This window comes from Meleagris gallopavo, chromosome 8, assembly GCF_905368555.1.
Source record: "Meleagris gallopavo chromosome 8, MGAL_WU_HG_1.1, whole genome shotgun sequence".
NCBI classification, from domain to species: domain Eukaryota; kingdom Metazoa; phylum Chordata; class Aves; order Galliformes; family Phasianidae; genus Meleagris; species Meleagris gallopavo.
Window position 1 is genome coordinate 25,922,021 of NC_139411.1, and position 13,396 is coordinate 25,935,416.

The window sequence follows — 13,396 nt, forward strand, 5'->3', positions numbered from 1 at the left end:
AATATCCCACTGGATATTAATTAACTTGCAGTTGCAAGCCTTCGTAGCTCTGAAATAGTTTTTGTTGTTGTTTAGAAAGCAGAGCGGTACATTTTCACTAGAAGTTGTCAGAACTCCTGCATTCCCTATTTCATATTGCAACTTTCTTTCCTATATTTAGGTGGATTAAGCAAATAAGAAATGCTTTGCGCCTGGCAAAGGCAACTTGAAACATACTGATTCAGTCCAGACTGGTACTGAAAAGCTGCACAGTAGGATGTGCATCATAACAGCTCTGCCACAGTGGTGTCCCCAGGCTGAAGCACAAAAAAAGCAATATTTCTGTACTCATCAACACTGGGGCTGTACACATGAACCTTGTTGTAAAAAAAACAAAAAACAAAAAAAACTTGTAGTGCAAATTACAGAGTATAAATCTGACAAAATTTGAGTTGAGCTATTGCTAGAAGTAATGAATGAGAGAATTAACATGACTACACATGGCGATGTTAAAAGTGCAGCTTTCCAGAGGAGGAAGATCTAGAAAGCTGTAACACTCACATTCAACTCTAAGGTCAGTTGAAACTGAATTAGGAAGTGGTTCAGGTGGGCAACTGCTGAAAAGTATGATTGCTTTTCATCATTGCTTGAGCGAGGCCACTAGAAGAGCATTTCCTAAGGACCTGACACTGACCAGGTTACACTCCTACAGCAGCCTCGTTGGTAATGGCTTAACAGAAAGCGCCCTCAGCCTGTACAACTGATACTAGAACAATGAATAGCAAGATTCTAGAGTAAAAGTTCAGCTTTGTGATTGCTAGGCAGGCTGGAAGAGATTAGGCTCTGCAAGACTGTCTTTTAGGCATCTTTTCAGTTAGAGAATAGCTTCTGGTATTACAAGTGCACTCTTTGTACACAAGTTTTTATATCTCCATGAATTATATTTCTAGAGGTAGCGAAAGAAAATCCAAAGAAAGCACATTGATTTTTTTGAGTTCATTTTTCAAGTTCTGAGAACAGTTTCTGTAGTTTGCTACACTGGCATCAGCCTGTTCCTCAGAGTTACATGACTGGTTCATCCCCAGTCTGAAGCTTTTGAAAGACCAAACAGCCCAGATGAATTGCTCATTTTTCTAAGCGATTATTTGGCTCAAGTAATCTCTTCTCTATGGTTAGAAAGATTTAAGAAGTGAAGCACAAACATTAGGAAAAATTTATTCTCAGGGAGAACAGTGAGGCACTGACACAGGCTGCCCAGGGACGTGGTGGAGTCACCATCCCTGGGGATGTTCAAGGAACATAGAGATGAGGCACTGGAGGATGTGGGTCAGTGGGCATGGTGGGAATGGGCTGATGGCAGGACAAGTAATTTTAGTAGTCTTTTCCAGCCTTAATGATTCTATGATTCACAGTCACAGAAGCCAGGAAGAGCTCAATGTATTTTTTGTATTTGTATATTGCTTTATATTTGTAGTACATCAGAAGCATGAGTGACACCCTACACATCATACCTATAGCATGAAAAAGCATTAGTGAAGAACGGAAAAATATCCAAATGCCTTAGAATCCACTTAGGGTGAAAGAAAAGCACAATTCTGCAAATAATTACAAAGCACATGCTTAGGCTCTACTACAGATGGAAGGTACCCTGCACTCAATAAGAGAGAATCAGGAATATATTTACAGCTATTTAACCAAAGCTTGATCATAAGACAGCAATTTAAGATTTGAGATGGCAAAGTACACTTGATTATTTACAGAGATGGTAGGGTTAAACACACTCATACAGGAGGCCCTCCTGTTCAGTCTCAAGGTTCAGAGTTAACATCTTTTCTTTCTAAACTCCTTCTCAGAGTAGTCTACATGCAGCTGAACCCACTCCTCGTCCCAGATTTGGTCAACAATTGTTGCCTAAAAGTGAAGGAGAATTTCCCATTTAATCACAAGGTTCAGAGTAGACCCCCCGATTTCCAAACTCCTTGAACCAGAGATAAGGAGGCCTGAATGCTGCCAAACTCACACCTAGTCATGGACTTGTCAACAATTTAAGTGATTACACGTGCACAAAGATACAATCTTAGCAAGGCTAATGAAGTGTTTAAATGAATGTAAGTCATTCAGTGAGGATCTGTATTACTAAGGAGTCTCTGCTCTAGTACAGCTATTGCATTTTCTGTAGTCTTCTAACAGAAAAGCACATTTGAAGTCAGAATCCTTCTCTGCCTACAGTGTTTCTCTCTGTCAAACAAGCATTTACTCATAAACAGTCCAACTTTTAAATCTAGTTCTTTATTAAAGTGTTATAAAAACTGTTCCTCTTTGCCCTGTCTCCACCCAACAGCTGTCAAAACCTCAAAGTAAAAGCAAGCAAATCAGAAATCAACTTTTTGGTAGTTTGCAACTACTTTCTTCCTGCTCAGCACTTCCTGCTACGCACTTCCACTTCCAGCCATATCAGAGCACAAACATCATCCTTTCTTCACTTCCATGGCACATCCCTACAGTTTCTCTTGCCTCATTACACACGCAATTGGTCTGATGTTAGTTTGTGTTCCACAGATAATTATGATAATGATTGTTAGATGAGGAGCAGGATTTTGGTTCATTTACGTTACAGAAAAAAAGCAAAACATAAAGATGATTACCCACTTCAAAAAGCTTGGTTAGAGACAAACCAAAAAAAAAACCTTCTAGTAGAGAGGTCTGAAACATGGCCTCCATCAGTTCCATAAACCTTTGACTTCCCATTTACACTCATTTCACAAGGATTTTCCTGTGCTGTTTAGTTCCCTAATCATTTCCCTATTCCCCAGGTTTTGTTTGCTTGCTCATTTTTAGCCTTAAAGAATGCCACCTCTTGACATTACCAAGTATCATGGACCGTACTAGCTCCCCAGTGTCAAACATTCAGGCATCAAATAAGAAAGATCTCTTCTGAGTTTCCCTGGTTTGTGGTTCACAATCAGTCAAGATTTACAAAGCCTGAAATAGTTCATTTTCCTTAGGATGCTGAAAAGTTCCTTTACATGACAAATGTGGTCTGTGCACATAGTAGCTTGTCAGCAGAGAGAAAATAAGCCTAATTCCTACTTACACAAGAGAAGGTATAGCATCTGTCAGTAGTTTAAAGTTACCCATTTGAGGCATATTTTTTTCCCCTCAGCATATCAATGTGTGGAAGAGAAATACTGAAGTTAGACAAACTTCTAAACCTACTCTATTATCAGTGTCTTATTTATATCAAACCTCAGATTAAACGCAGTTACTGTGCATCTGCTGGTTAAAGAAACATTAGAAATGTTTCTAAGTCAATCTCTCAACTGTGATCCATGTGACCCTTAGTAGGCATCTGGAAGTGATGCTTAGGTACAGTACAGCAAGCTACTCACCTGATCAGATACAAGCTCCAGAAGTCACAGCTTTGTAGTGTTTTACTTGGAATTGTGCTTTATATTTGAAGAACAGATATCTAGAATAGCTACAGAAATGAACTGTGCTGCCAAAACAGCAGCAACTGCAGTCTCAGAAGCTCTAGCAAATTGAATATAGCTGTTTTACATCCAGTTTCTCAGCCTTCCACCTCTTGTGAGTCTGCGCAGGCATATATTCATAAGCTTTGCAGAGTTTAAGATTACTGCACAATTTTCTTTCAAACAACTGCCTGAAAACAAGAGACTGCTCAGCTACCCAGCTCCACCTCTCAGACCTGTACAAGGAGTCTCAATGCACAGCTGACAGTTTCCATGATGCCAGTATGGAACAATGTGGCAATACCCTAACAATGAATGTTCACAAGAATAGGGCATTAGAGCTAAGCCCTTCATTCCACACAGAGCCAAGTTTGTCCATACATTTTTTCTATCCAGATCAAAGAACTATATCCTTCAAGCAAGCCAGTGGTGCTCATCAAGTGATATAGGTAGCAGCTTAGACCTACCTACTGTACCAAACCTCATACTGCAACTCATTTCCTGCTGGTTCTCAGGCAGCTATTTGTCACAGTACTGTCAGAGGCCCCCATTCTGTAAGGTACTTCAGCCCATGATTATCAATAGTTTAAAGCCAAGTACAATAGAACTAATGAGATTTCATCAGCTCTTAATACTAGGTTACCTAGCATTGTTTTCATCAAAGGTAAGTCTGTCTGTGGGAATCTGTGAAATACCTGCATGTTCTCAGGTTTCTCTGCTCATTCTCTACCACCAAATTTAAAAAGATCAATCATTTTTTCCTCTAGTAAAACCTGATCCTTGAGCCCAACCTACTCATGACTTTTCTAGCCTAAAGCTACAGTGATTGCTTTAATCTCTGCTAGCTCCATTCCCTCCTATTAGTAATACTGGGGAATAAATTTGTTTTAGCAAACAGTAACCAGGACAATTCTTATACCAGTCCAGGAAAAGTTGACATTATATTTTCCTTTCCTGTCTTTATTATTAGGAAACCCTAAGGCCTAAGAGCAGCCACAACTGATAGACCAGAATAATTCTGTGAATCTGCCATACTGCATATCACCTAGAGAGACTGTTTTCTGGAGATCTAACTCACATAGTCATTCAAGGAAAGTGGGGTAGGAGAAAGACTGGAGGGAAAAAAAAAAAAAAAAAAAACCTTTTCTTCCTGTTTCTTGCAACATAAATAATGGCAGAGAACAAGAGACATCCATTTTCTGTGTAGACTTCAGTCCCCAAAGGCTGGTTGAATTTCTCCCTCTTACTCCCACCATAAGCCTTGTACTTCATTTTGAAGTTAAACCAACCTCTGCCTTGATGCACTACAAAAACACAACCAAGCATAGCAACAGGAGCATACTCTACTTCATATCTCTCCAAAACACAGTATACCTCTTGGGAACACACACCTCAGGCTGACAAGCTTTCGGTGCTTTCTGCAGGTTCTCCAAGGAAATACTCACTTGTTTTTCCACCATAAGTTTTGCTACACTCAGTTCCCTTGTTTTGACTGTATGAAATCTTCCCCTTTATGACTTTTCAAAGTAGGTGGAGCTGTTGCCTGTAGTAACAAGGTCATAGTAAGACTTGTAGTACCTCTCACTGGTGAGAGTAGTTAACGTCTCTTATCAGGGCTCAGCTCCACTGTTGCAACTCAGCTTCCTTCCAGCTCAGCAGGGGTCAGGTCTCTAGCTACCCCTTTCCCTGATGCTTGCATCTAAGTACTGCCTCCTCATAAGAACTGAAACAACTGATTTTAGACACAACCAAATCCTCAGTCCAATTCATTATGCAACATGAGGGAAAGCAATACAATCAAGGGGCCAAAAACAGATGGCAGAATATGCAGAAGCTGCAAAAGAAATCCAATGTATTTTTATGCTGAAGTGCACTTTTATATGACGAGTGATGCAAACTGATGAGATAGTATCTGCAAGAAAAGTGCTTATGTTCCTATCTGCATGATTTTCCCCCTCCTTTTGCTGATCCTAGGGAGATATGGTCAGCCTTGCATCCCCTATTCATTTATTAATAAAACATATCCCAGAACATCAAGTTCCTTCTTACATGAGGCCATCTAGCTGTTTGAATCTCCCTGAGGCCACATGTTATCAGCTGGAGCAAGGGACTCTGGACCACAGTGTGAAATGCATCTAAAGGTTACTCAATAGAAGTCTAACAAAGTTATGTCCTAATGTCTACTTGCAGATATACCCATAGATATACCTTAGGCCATGATGACATTATTTAAAACTCATTGAATCATAACCAAGACACTTCACTATTTTACAGCTGTGACAATTTTGAACAAAGAGGAATAATGATATTTTGGATTACTGCAGTAGCAAAAATTCTACAGCAGCTCCTCAACAGCAAGCAGAAGATCCTTGTTTGCAGGAAGTCCAGTGGAAAATACGGAAAACTTTTTTCTTATTTCAATGGAAAAAATAATTTCTGAAGTTACTTGGAAAAAAATTCTTTTAGCACTAGAAGAAAGCTAGGAATACGCTAAGATGCCTTCACAAGATCAGGAAAAATGAATGTGTCCATACCTTCGGTGTTCATCTAGAAATACTTTACATCAAGACTGTAGAAAAATAAAGTAATCTAAAAACAGTTGACTACTTTAAAGCAGTACTGGAAATGGTTGGACTAAATGATCTTAGAGGTCTTTTTCAGTCTTAAGTATTCTACGACTCTATGTGTCTGTGGCACTGAGTGAAATGGTTTATTGGGCACAGTGGTGATGGGTTGGCAGTTGGACTAGATGATCTTTATGGCCTTTTCCAGGCTTAATAATAATAATAATAATAATAAGATTCTACGCCTAGTAACAATCTAAACTTTTCATCCCCATACCCTGGGATCAGTATGCTTGAGAATAATTAGCAATAAACCAGTATAGAAACTTAAATCCTGGGTTTTGAAAATAACAGTATTTCATAGAATCACAGAATGGTCTGGGTTGAAAAGGACCACAATGATCATGTAGTTTCAGCCCCCCTGCTAAGTGCAGGGCCACCAACCACCAGACCAAGCTGCCCAGATTCACATCCAGTATGGCCTTGAATACCTCCAGGGATGGGGCATAATTGTATTTCACAGAAGCAAGGCAGGTGGGGGTGAAGTGGTCTGAAAAACCTGCATCTCTAAAGATAGAAGATAAATCTCCTCACTTATTTTTCCTACTTTGACTCTAAAAAGTCTCAGATAGTCAGGTTGCCACTTGAAATAAAGAGTTATTTTTGATTCCCACCAGGCTAGAAATATTATTAACCTAGTATTTCTGATGAAAATCATGCTCAACTATTCAGGGGGAAAAAAAAGTGTCAGAAAAAAAAGAGACATTTATGATTCTCAAAAATATTCAGATTCAAAAGCAAACCTTAGATTCCATGCCCTCCGATACTGCCCCGTAATAATTTTGCAGTGGATGGAGAAAAGAAAAAGCAGTTTCTCCTATTATGAAGAAATGCAAGTGACAGAAATTACTTCTTAAAAGCACGTATTTAAATTTCTTTAGCTTTCTCCAGAATCTAGCCAGTAGTTTAGTAAGATTAACTATTGCACCAGAGCCAAAAGCAGCTCCACCAATAAGCTAAGAGATGAGTGCTAGCCATTGCAGAAACAGTCAAGTCCCAAGAAGCAAGATACAGATGTCTCCAAAATAACTTAATTTCCTTGTACTCCCAACACATCATAGTACTAGGACCATTCACTGGTGGCCTAGACCCACATCATTTGCACTGACAATATTGCACGACAGGGATATAAACCCAACGTGCAACTTCAAAGTTAGCAACACTGCTCTGGGACAACTTTCATTTTATGAAAGATGAGACACTTCCATCCTATGGGATGTTATAAACTGTACAGCACTGATGTCACACAAAAACAGACTTTTCCTAAGCAGACTTTAAAGTGCCCCAACCATCCCATTGGGGACTGTTCATTCACACTCTTTCACACACTGTACAAGATTCCTGCTCTTGGCAAATTACAGAATTGATCGAGTTCAGAGGAAGGTTACTCCATAACAAAACTCCATGTAGAGACAGAAAATAGAGCAGCAAAGTTTCAGGCAGGTCACTGAACGACCCTAAGGGAATTGTATTCTTTCCAATTTTAGCACTGTGGAGTCTATCCATTATTTCACACAAGCAACATTGGTTTGACAAGATAAATGCCAACATCTGGTATTAGAAACTTTCATGGAAGTCTTATACATTGCAAAAACTATGTTTTGACAGGACAGGGTCAGCGGGAAAAGTCAGCAGTGCTTCTAGATAAGTTAACAGGAAACTGTCCCACGAGGAGAAATGATGCCACATCGCTTTAGGCAAGAGAAGAACTGCTGGCATTATGATCTTGAAGTAACTCTGAATATCATTATGTCTATCTTGTTTCCTTGTGCCTCCAGTGAGCAATGTACAATAAGCTTCAGTATCTTTAGATAGATCTTTAGCACCACCTCATTGCTCGCGTACATCCAAAGCCTCTGAGCAGCTAGGCACAAAATGGCAAAGAGTTGCAACATTTAATGGCAGAAGGCAGCAGAGTAATGCCAGTCACCCTGGCAAATCATTCCCACCAGCACAGCAATAGAGTTGCTTAACACAAGACTTTACATTTATTATCCATACTTTGCATTATTGCCTGCCTGCTACATACATAAAAACTTTAGGCTTTGCTATTTGGCTTTAGGGGCTGTTAAACATTTCCTGTGTCACTTCCCATGAAAGAGTCTAAGTTGTACAAACACAGATACCGATTCATACTTGTTGAAAGACTTCACTATAATCATTTAATTATCTTTTGTACTAATTAAAATACAGTATGCTGATAAGCTGACACCATAAGAAGCATTAGCTTGAAACCTTCTAAGCAATTCATCATATTCCTAAACTATGCATGCATGTTTCTCAGCAGAGCATCTCCTTTCTAATTTAAAAGTGAATTAAGCATTGCTGTGTGTCTGCAATTCAAAGATAATTGTGAGACACTTTTCCTGCGTTCTTGGGTTTTCAATTTGCCATTGCAAAAAGAAGTTTAATGGTAACTTTAATTCACTGCTGTTCCCCAGGCATCCCTAAGGGGCAGGCCACAATGCCAGCTTCTCAGAAGTAAGCCATTACATGACTTGCTTCCTACAAAGATCAAGATGAAGAATAAATATGAAATGGAACATGATTAAGAATGCTTTCATCAAAGGAGCATTTCCTACAGGATGTTATTCAGAAAACCAAGTGTCTCGATGAAAATGAAGAGTGAATAATAACCCCTTGGCCAGACAGCAACAGCTATCTCTCATTATGATTACTTCCTTAAGAATTAAGAAACTCCATCAATTATCTGCTCACTGTAGATTAGACTGAAATAAAGCATACCAGGCTGCTTAACACTGAATCACAACATTTAGTTTACCACAAACATGTACCTGAATTCCCAATGAGTTGGATTAGAATAAGGAAAGAAAGGCTTTTCATGATGTAGTCCATTGGCCATTTTCTGATATTAAAAGCAAGGAAGGTCACCCTCCACAGATTTCCATATTTATTTATTTATTTCAGTTCCTCAGTACATAATACTCTTCAGCATCTGCTTTCTGTCTCTAGAGGAGAAAGGGTAGAAAACTCATCTGTTTGTGATATTTATGACAGGTCATCAATCAGAGAACAGCAAAAACAAGAATGCAAGTAAGATCCCAGCACTAAATTGTTGCACGCCTGTAACAAACCCACGTAACTATCATCAGAACATAGGTGCCACCACTTCCACTCACCCATATGGTGGTTGAAGACAAACAGCATCATCAGAAGTCAGCCAGTCTGTGTGAAAACATTTAATCCAGCAGAACTCAGAGTTCAGACCACAATTCAGACAAATTTCACCTCAATTTCTGTTAAACGGAAGGAGGTCACTGTGGGGGAAGGAATCTCTGCTCTCACAACCCCCAGCCCCTTCTGTTTTGAAGAGAGTGCACAGAAGCAGTGCTAGAAGTATCTGGAAAGAAACTGCCTGCACATGTCGTGAACCCATTTTTATCACTGGTTGACCTCCCTATTGCCATAGAGCTGCACTATAAGAAACAAAGAAAGTTCTTATTGGCATTCCTGAACATCACTGCAAAAATTTTGTGTAGTCAAGAGTGTCAAGGTGTTAGGTGAGAGGGCTCCAGATCTTTTTCAGTAAGTACTTCAGTTAGACTTATCTCACTCCCGCACCTATGCGGCTAACCTGTTGCTCTTCCTCCAGTCTGAAATTCTTCAGTTTCTTTGTAGTAGTACTTAACTCCTTTAAATAAGCAGCAGCATTTTGTTGTACACCAGAGCATGTGTACCAGGGTCCTTTATCAGAGCTTCTGAACAATTATACAACACTCATTACCCAGATGGAAGAAACTAAAAGATGAACAAACAAAAGCTAGTCTTGAAATCAAGGCAAACAGAACAAAAAACAGGAGAGGAAGGTCAGAAATGAAGCCCTCAGCGGAAGAGTCAATAGAATTATACATCAATCACCCATTCAGTGCAGGCAGAACACAAACATCACTGTCAGCACCACCACACTGCCTTTCGGCTGCAATCAACCCCCCTGAAGTATACCTGAGTAGAAATAGTTTATACATCTCCTCAAAGTACAATCAAGACCTTAATGGTCCCAGAGATACATGAAACTCAACCTTAGTGTTTGAGATTGCACAGGGCAAGGAATTTAGTTCAAGCCTCTTGCAAATCAGGAAGAATCCGAGTAACTTTGGTATTAACATATAGACAGTCTATGATTCTAAATGAAGGATATTTAGCCTGGTATAATTTAGGTAATGGATGAGAACTGAAAGAGCTCTTACTGCTGGAGTCACTTAGAGTGAAGTCACAGTGTATGGAAGAATTCTATGTAGAAATATGGAGAAGTCTAAGTTCACATGAAAGAAACCCTTGCCAGAGGGAGATAAACATATCTTAAACATTCACTTAAGCACACATTCCTAAGTCAGATCTGACATGCATGGAAGAGATTTTATCCAGAGTAGAACTCTTAGTTCATAGACAAAGTGAAAAAATCTCCTCCAGCAAGTTAAAGTCAACCTTTTCAGAAAAAAAGACACGTATGTTTAGTGTAATGAAGTCGTCACATAATACTCTGAAATTTGCGTTGTACATTCCCACAAAAAAAAGAAAAGCAGGACAGCCATTATTTGCCATGTTTTTTTAGTATAAAAATGAAAGTAATGAGTGACAGAACATATTTCTACTTGTTTTAACCAGCTGCAGTTTCCAAATGACTCTGCAAAATGCCCACAAGACTTCCAGCATGTATCTGGAAGTAACAGACATTTCAACAATAAAAAACAAAATAAGCAGCAAGCACTGTGAGATGCAATCTTTATCTTCATGTATATTATTTAGGCCTAATGTTATCTAATGAAAGGCATTTTCTTCTATGCTCAGTCCAAGACTATGCTCGGTAGGCTAGCATTACTCATGTCTCTCTTTGAAACACAGCTGGCTCTGCCCACACTTGTCCTCCTTGCATTCACACAGAACAGCAGTTTCAGTGACCATTAGCTCAGATAAGTCAGGAGAAAGAGGTACAGATCTGTGGTGTGTAAGAGAGGAGAGCTCTATCCTACACACTTGTTCATAAGACTTGAGTATTGCCTTATTGCTCAGTTTTCCTTGCTGAATCTTCATACAGCCAAAGTTCATTGATCACACAGCAGCGTTTGTTAGAAACAAAAAGCATGTTACTCATACAGAGTTCTCTCATTCAGCCTTACCCTCTCCAACACTGTATTTTTCCTATTTTAGCCTAGCACAGCATTTCCCTGAGACTGAGCATAAGGCTGACATTTTTTATTTTTAATTGATTTATTCATTCTTAAGACCACTTGAAATGTCTTATATTAAAAGCAGCGTCATAATGCAAAAACAACTTTCTTTTCCCTCCCTCACTCTGGGGAAGGCCCACTCCTCAGTGAGTAACATGCTCCATTTATCACAGCCTGCAGACAGCCTTGCTACAGGGCTTGGCTGTATGTGGCAGCACCCTACTGACTGCTCTGCAGGTTGCAGAGAAGTGCAAGCATGTAATAAATTATGTCCAATGTTTAACACAACTCCTTTCATCTATTAATCATCTGAATAGCCATCTTGCAAAAGATGAAATGCAAAAAACATCTTTCAAAGTACACCTGATATTACGTATGTAGTCAAACAAAATCCTCTGACAAATATAACAAACTTGTTGATAAAACGAAGGTTTTATTTGCTTATGAACTAATGATTCATTAATGCACTGACAAGAAAAGAATTGTCATTCAGCATACAAGAGACAGGAGTTTCATATTTTGCTTTGTTTATTGTTTCTAGCACATAATAGGCATTTTATCAGTAATTAAGTAATTCGTACTCACTGAGTTCTCCATTTTCTGACAAGTGCTTTATTACATTCTTTGCTATTCAGGTCCTATAAAACTTAGCCTATTATGTTTTACAACCAACATTCTGAAATTTGAATAAGCTGTCTACCAGGCCCAGCAGTCAGCATTTAACTGCTCAGTTTGCCAGTCTCCAGATCAGAGCTCATCACATATGTTGCACCATCTTCTCCTTCCAAACAAATGTCTAAAGTCACAGTTGAAGAGTGACTAACAATAAAAGAGATGCTGAAGATAGAAACAATGTTTGCATCCCTGGTTAGCAGCACATTTGCATCTCTCATCACAGTCTCTAGGTAAAAGGCTCTGTAATAGTTTGTTTTCCTTTCTAAGAGAATAAAAGGATGCAGAACAACTAGAGCATCTTATGGCATTCCTGATACAAGCTTGGCAGTTTGATTCCATGCTTTGCTAAATAGCATGTATAAAGGCTCCATTTGGGAACCCTGACACAAGGATCTGAGAGGGTCAGAACTAGATGCTCATCTACATTGCCCTGAGAAGGTGCTGACCAGCACTCTTATTAAAAAATATTTTGCAAAGGTTCAGAACCATACTAGGGAATCTCAATATAACTACTCTTCCTGAGTTAGGACTTCCCCAAGTTACTGTTGCTTTCAGTCACTGTTCTGGAATCATACAGAGAGGCAGATATTAACCCAACAAGAAGGTGCTTACAATTTCTGTAGACTACAGAAGGCATCTGGAGACAAGAAGATTCTAGTTTCAGAATCTTTGCCTTACGGAAAAAAAATAAAAAATAATAATAATAAAATTCTCTATGCTTGAAAGCTTTGCTGCATCTACCTTCCATACTTGCTAGAGCTCTCCAGTAGGCTCCAATATCTCCTCTGAGAGAATCAGCCTCTGGCATATACAACACAAAGAAATCAGAGCTCTAAATATGGTTCTACAGCCTGTAGAAGGTTAGGACAGCTTCTGGAGAAGTTTCCATTTTAATTGGGAAAGAAACAAACCAGATCTGTATTTAACAACGTAGAAAACATAAGTGTATGAGACCTTGCAAATTACTGTTTTGAAACTAAATAGATTTCCAGACTAGTCATTCCAGTGGATTCCAGTAGCAAAATCTAGTTTCTACTTTTCTTCAGGACTAAATGCAAATTAGCTGCAGCTCTCCACCATCACCTAGCCAAGAGGCAATACTTGCAACTCAGCCATTCAACAACGTTCTGCAAACATAGATTACATACATCTCCAGAAGAGTACTGAAGTTTATAATGCTTATGGGCACATAAATATAACCTGTATCACAATGTGAATTAACTTCCCTTCTGCCCCAGCAGGATGCTGTAAAGCACTTACCAGTGAATAGGCAGCAATTCCACTCTGAGTCCTTACTATACAGTTTTACTTGCAAGAGTTCTCTACTCCCAGGTAGCTGCATACTTTCTTCTTAGGCATCACAAATATATCCTGTAAAAAAAAAAAATAAATTCTGAGCGTCCTGTTAAAGACAACACAAGTATTTCCACAGATTTCTCTGAGCTTCAGAACTAAATAA

At 39.1% G+C, this 13,396-nt stretch overlaps 1 long non-coding RNA gene across 1 annotated transcript in view; it reads right to left on the bottom strand.

Annotated features, from left to right (window-relative positions):
- Positions 1-13,396, bottom strand: part of LOC109368854 (uncharacterized) — a 225,057-nt gene that overhangs the window by 198,217 nt on the left and 13,444 nt on the right. Inside the window, exon 4 of the long non-coding RNA XR_014884714.1 lies at positions 13,198-13,308. This is a non-coding gene — a long non-coding RNA (uncharacterized LOC109368854). The remainder of the gene's footprint in view (positions 1-13,197; positions 13,309-13,396) is intronic.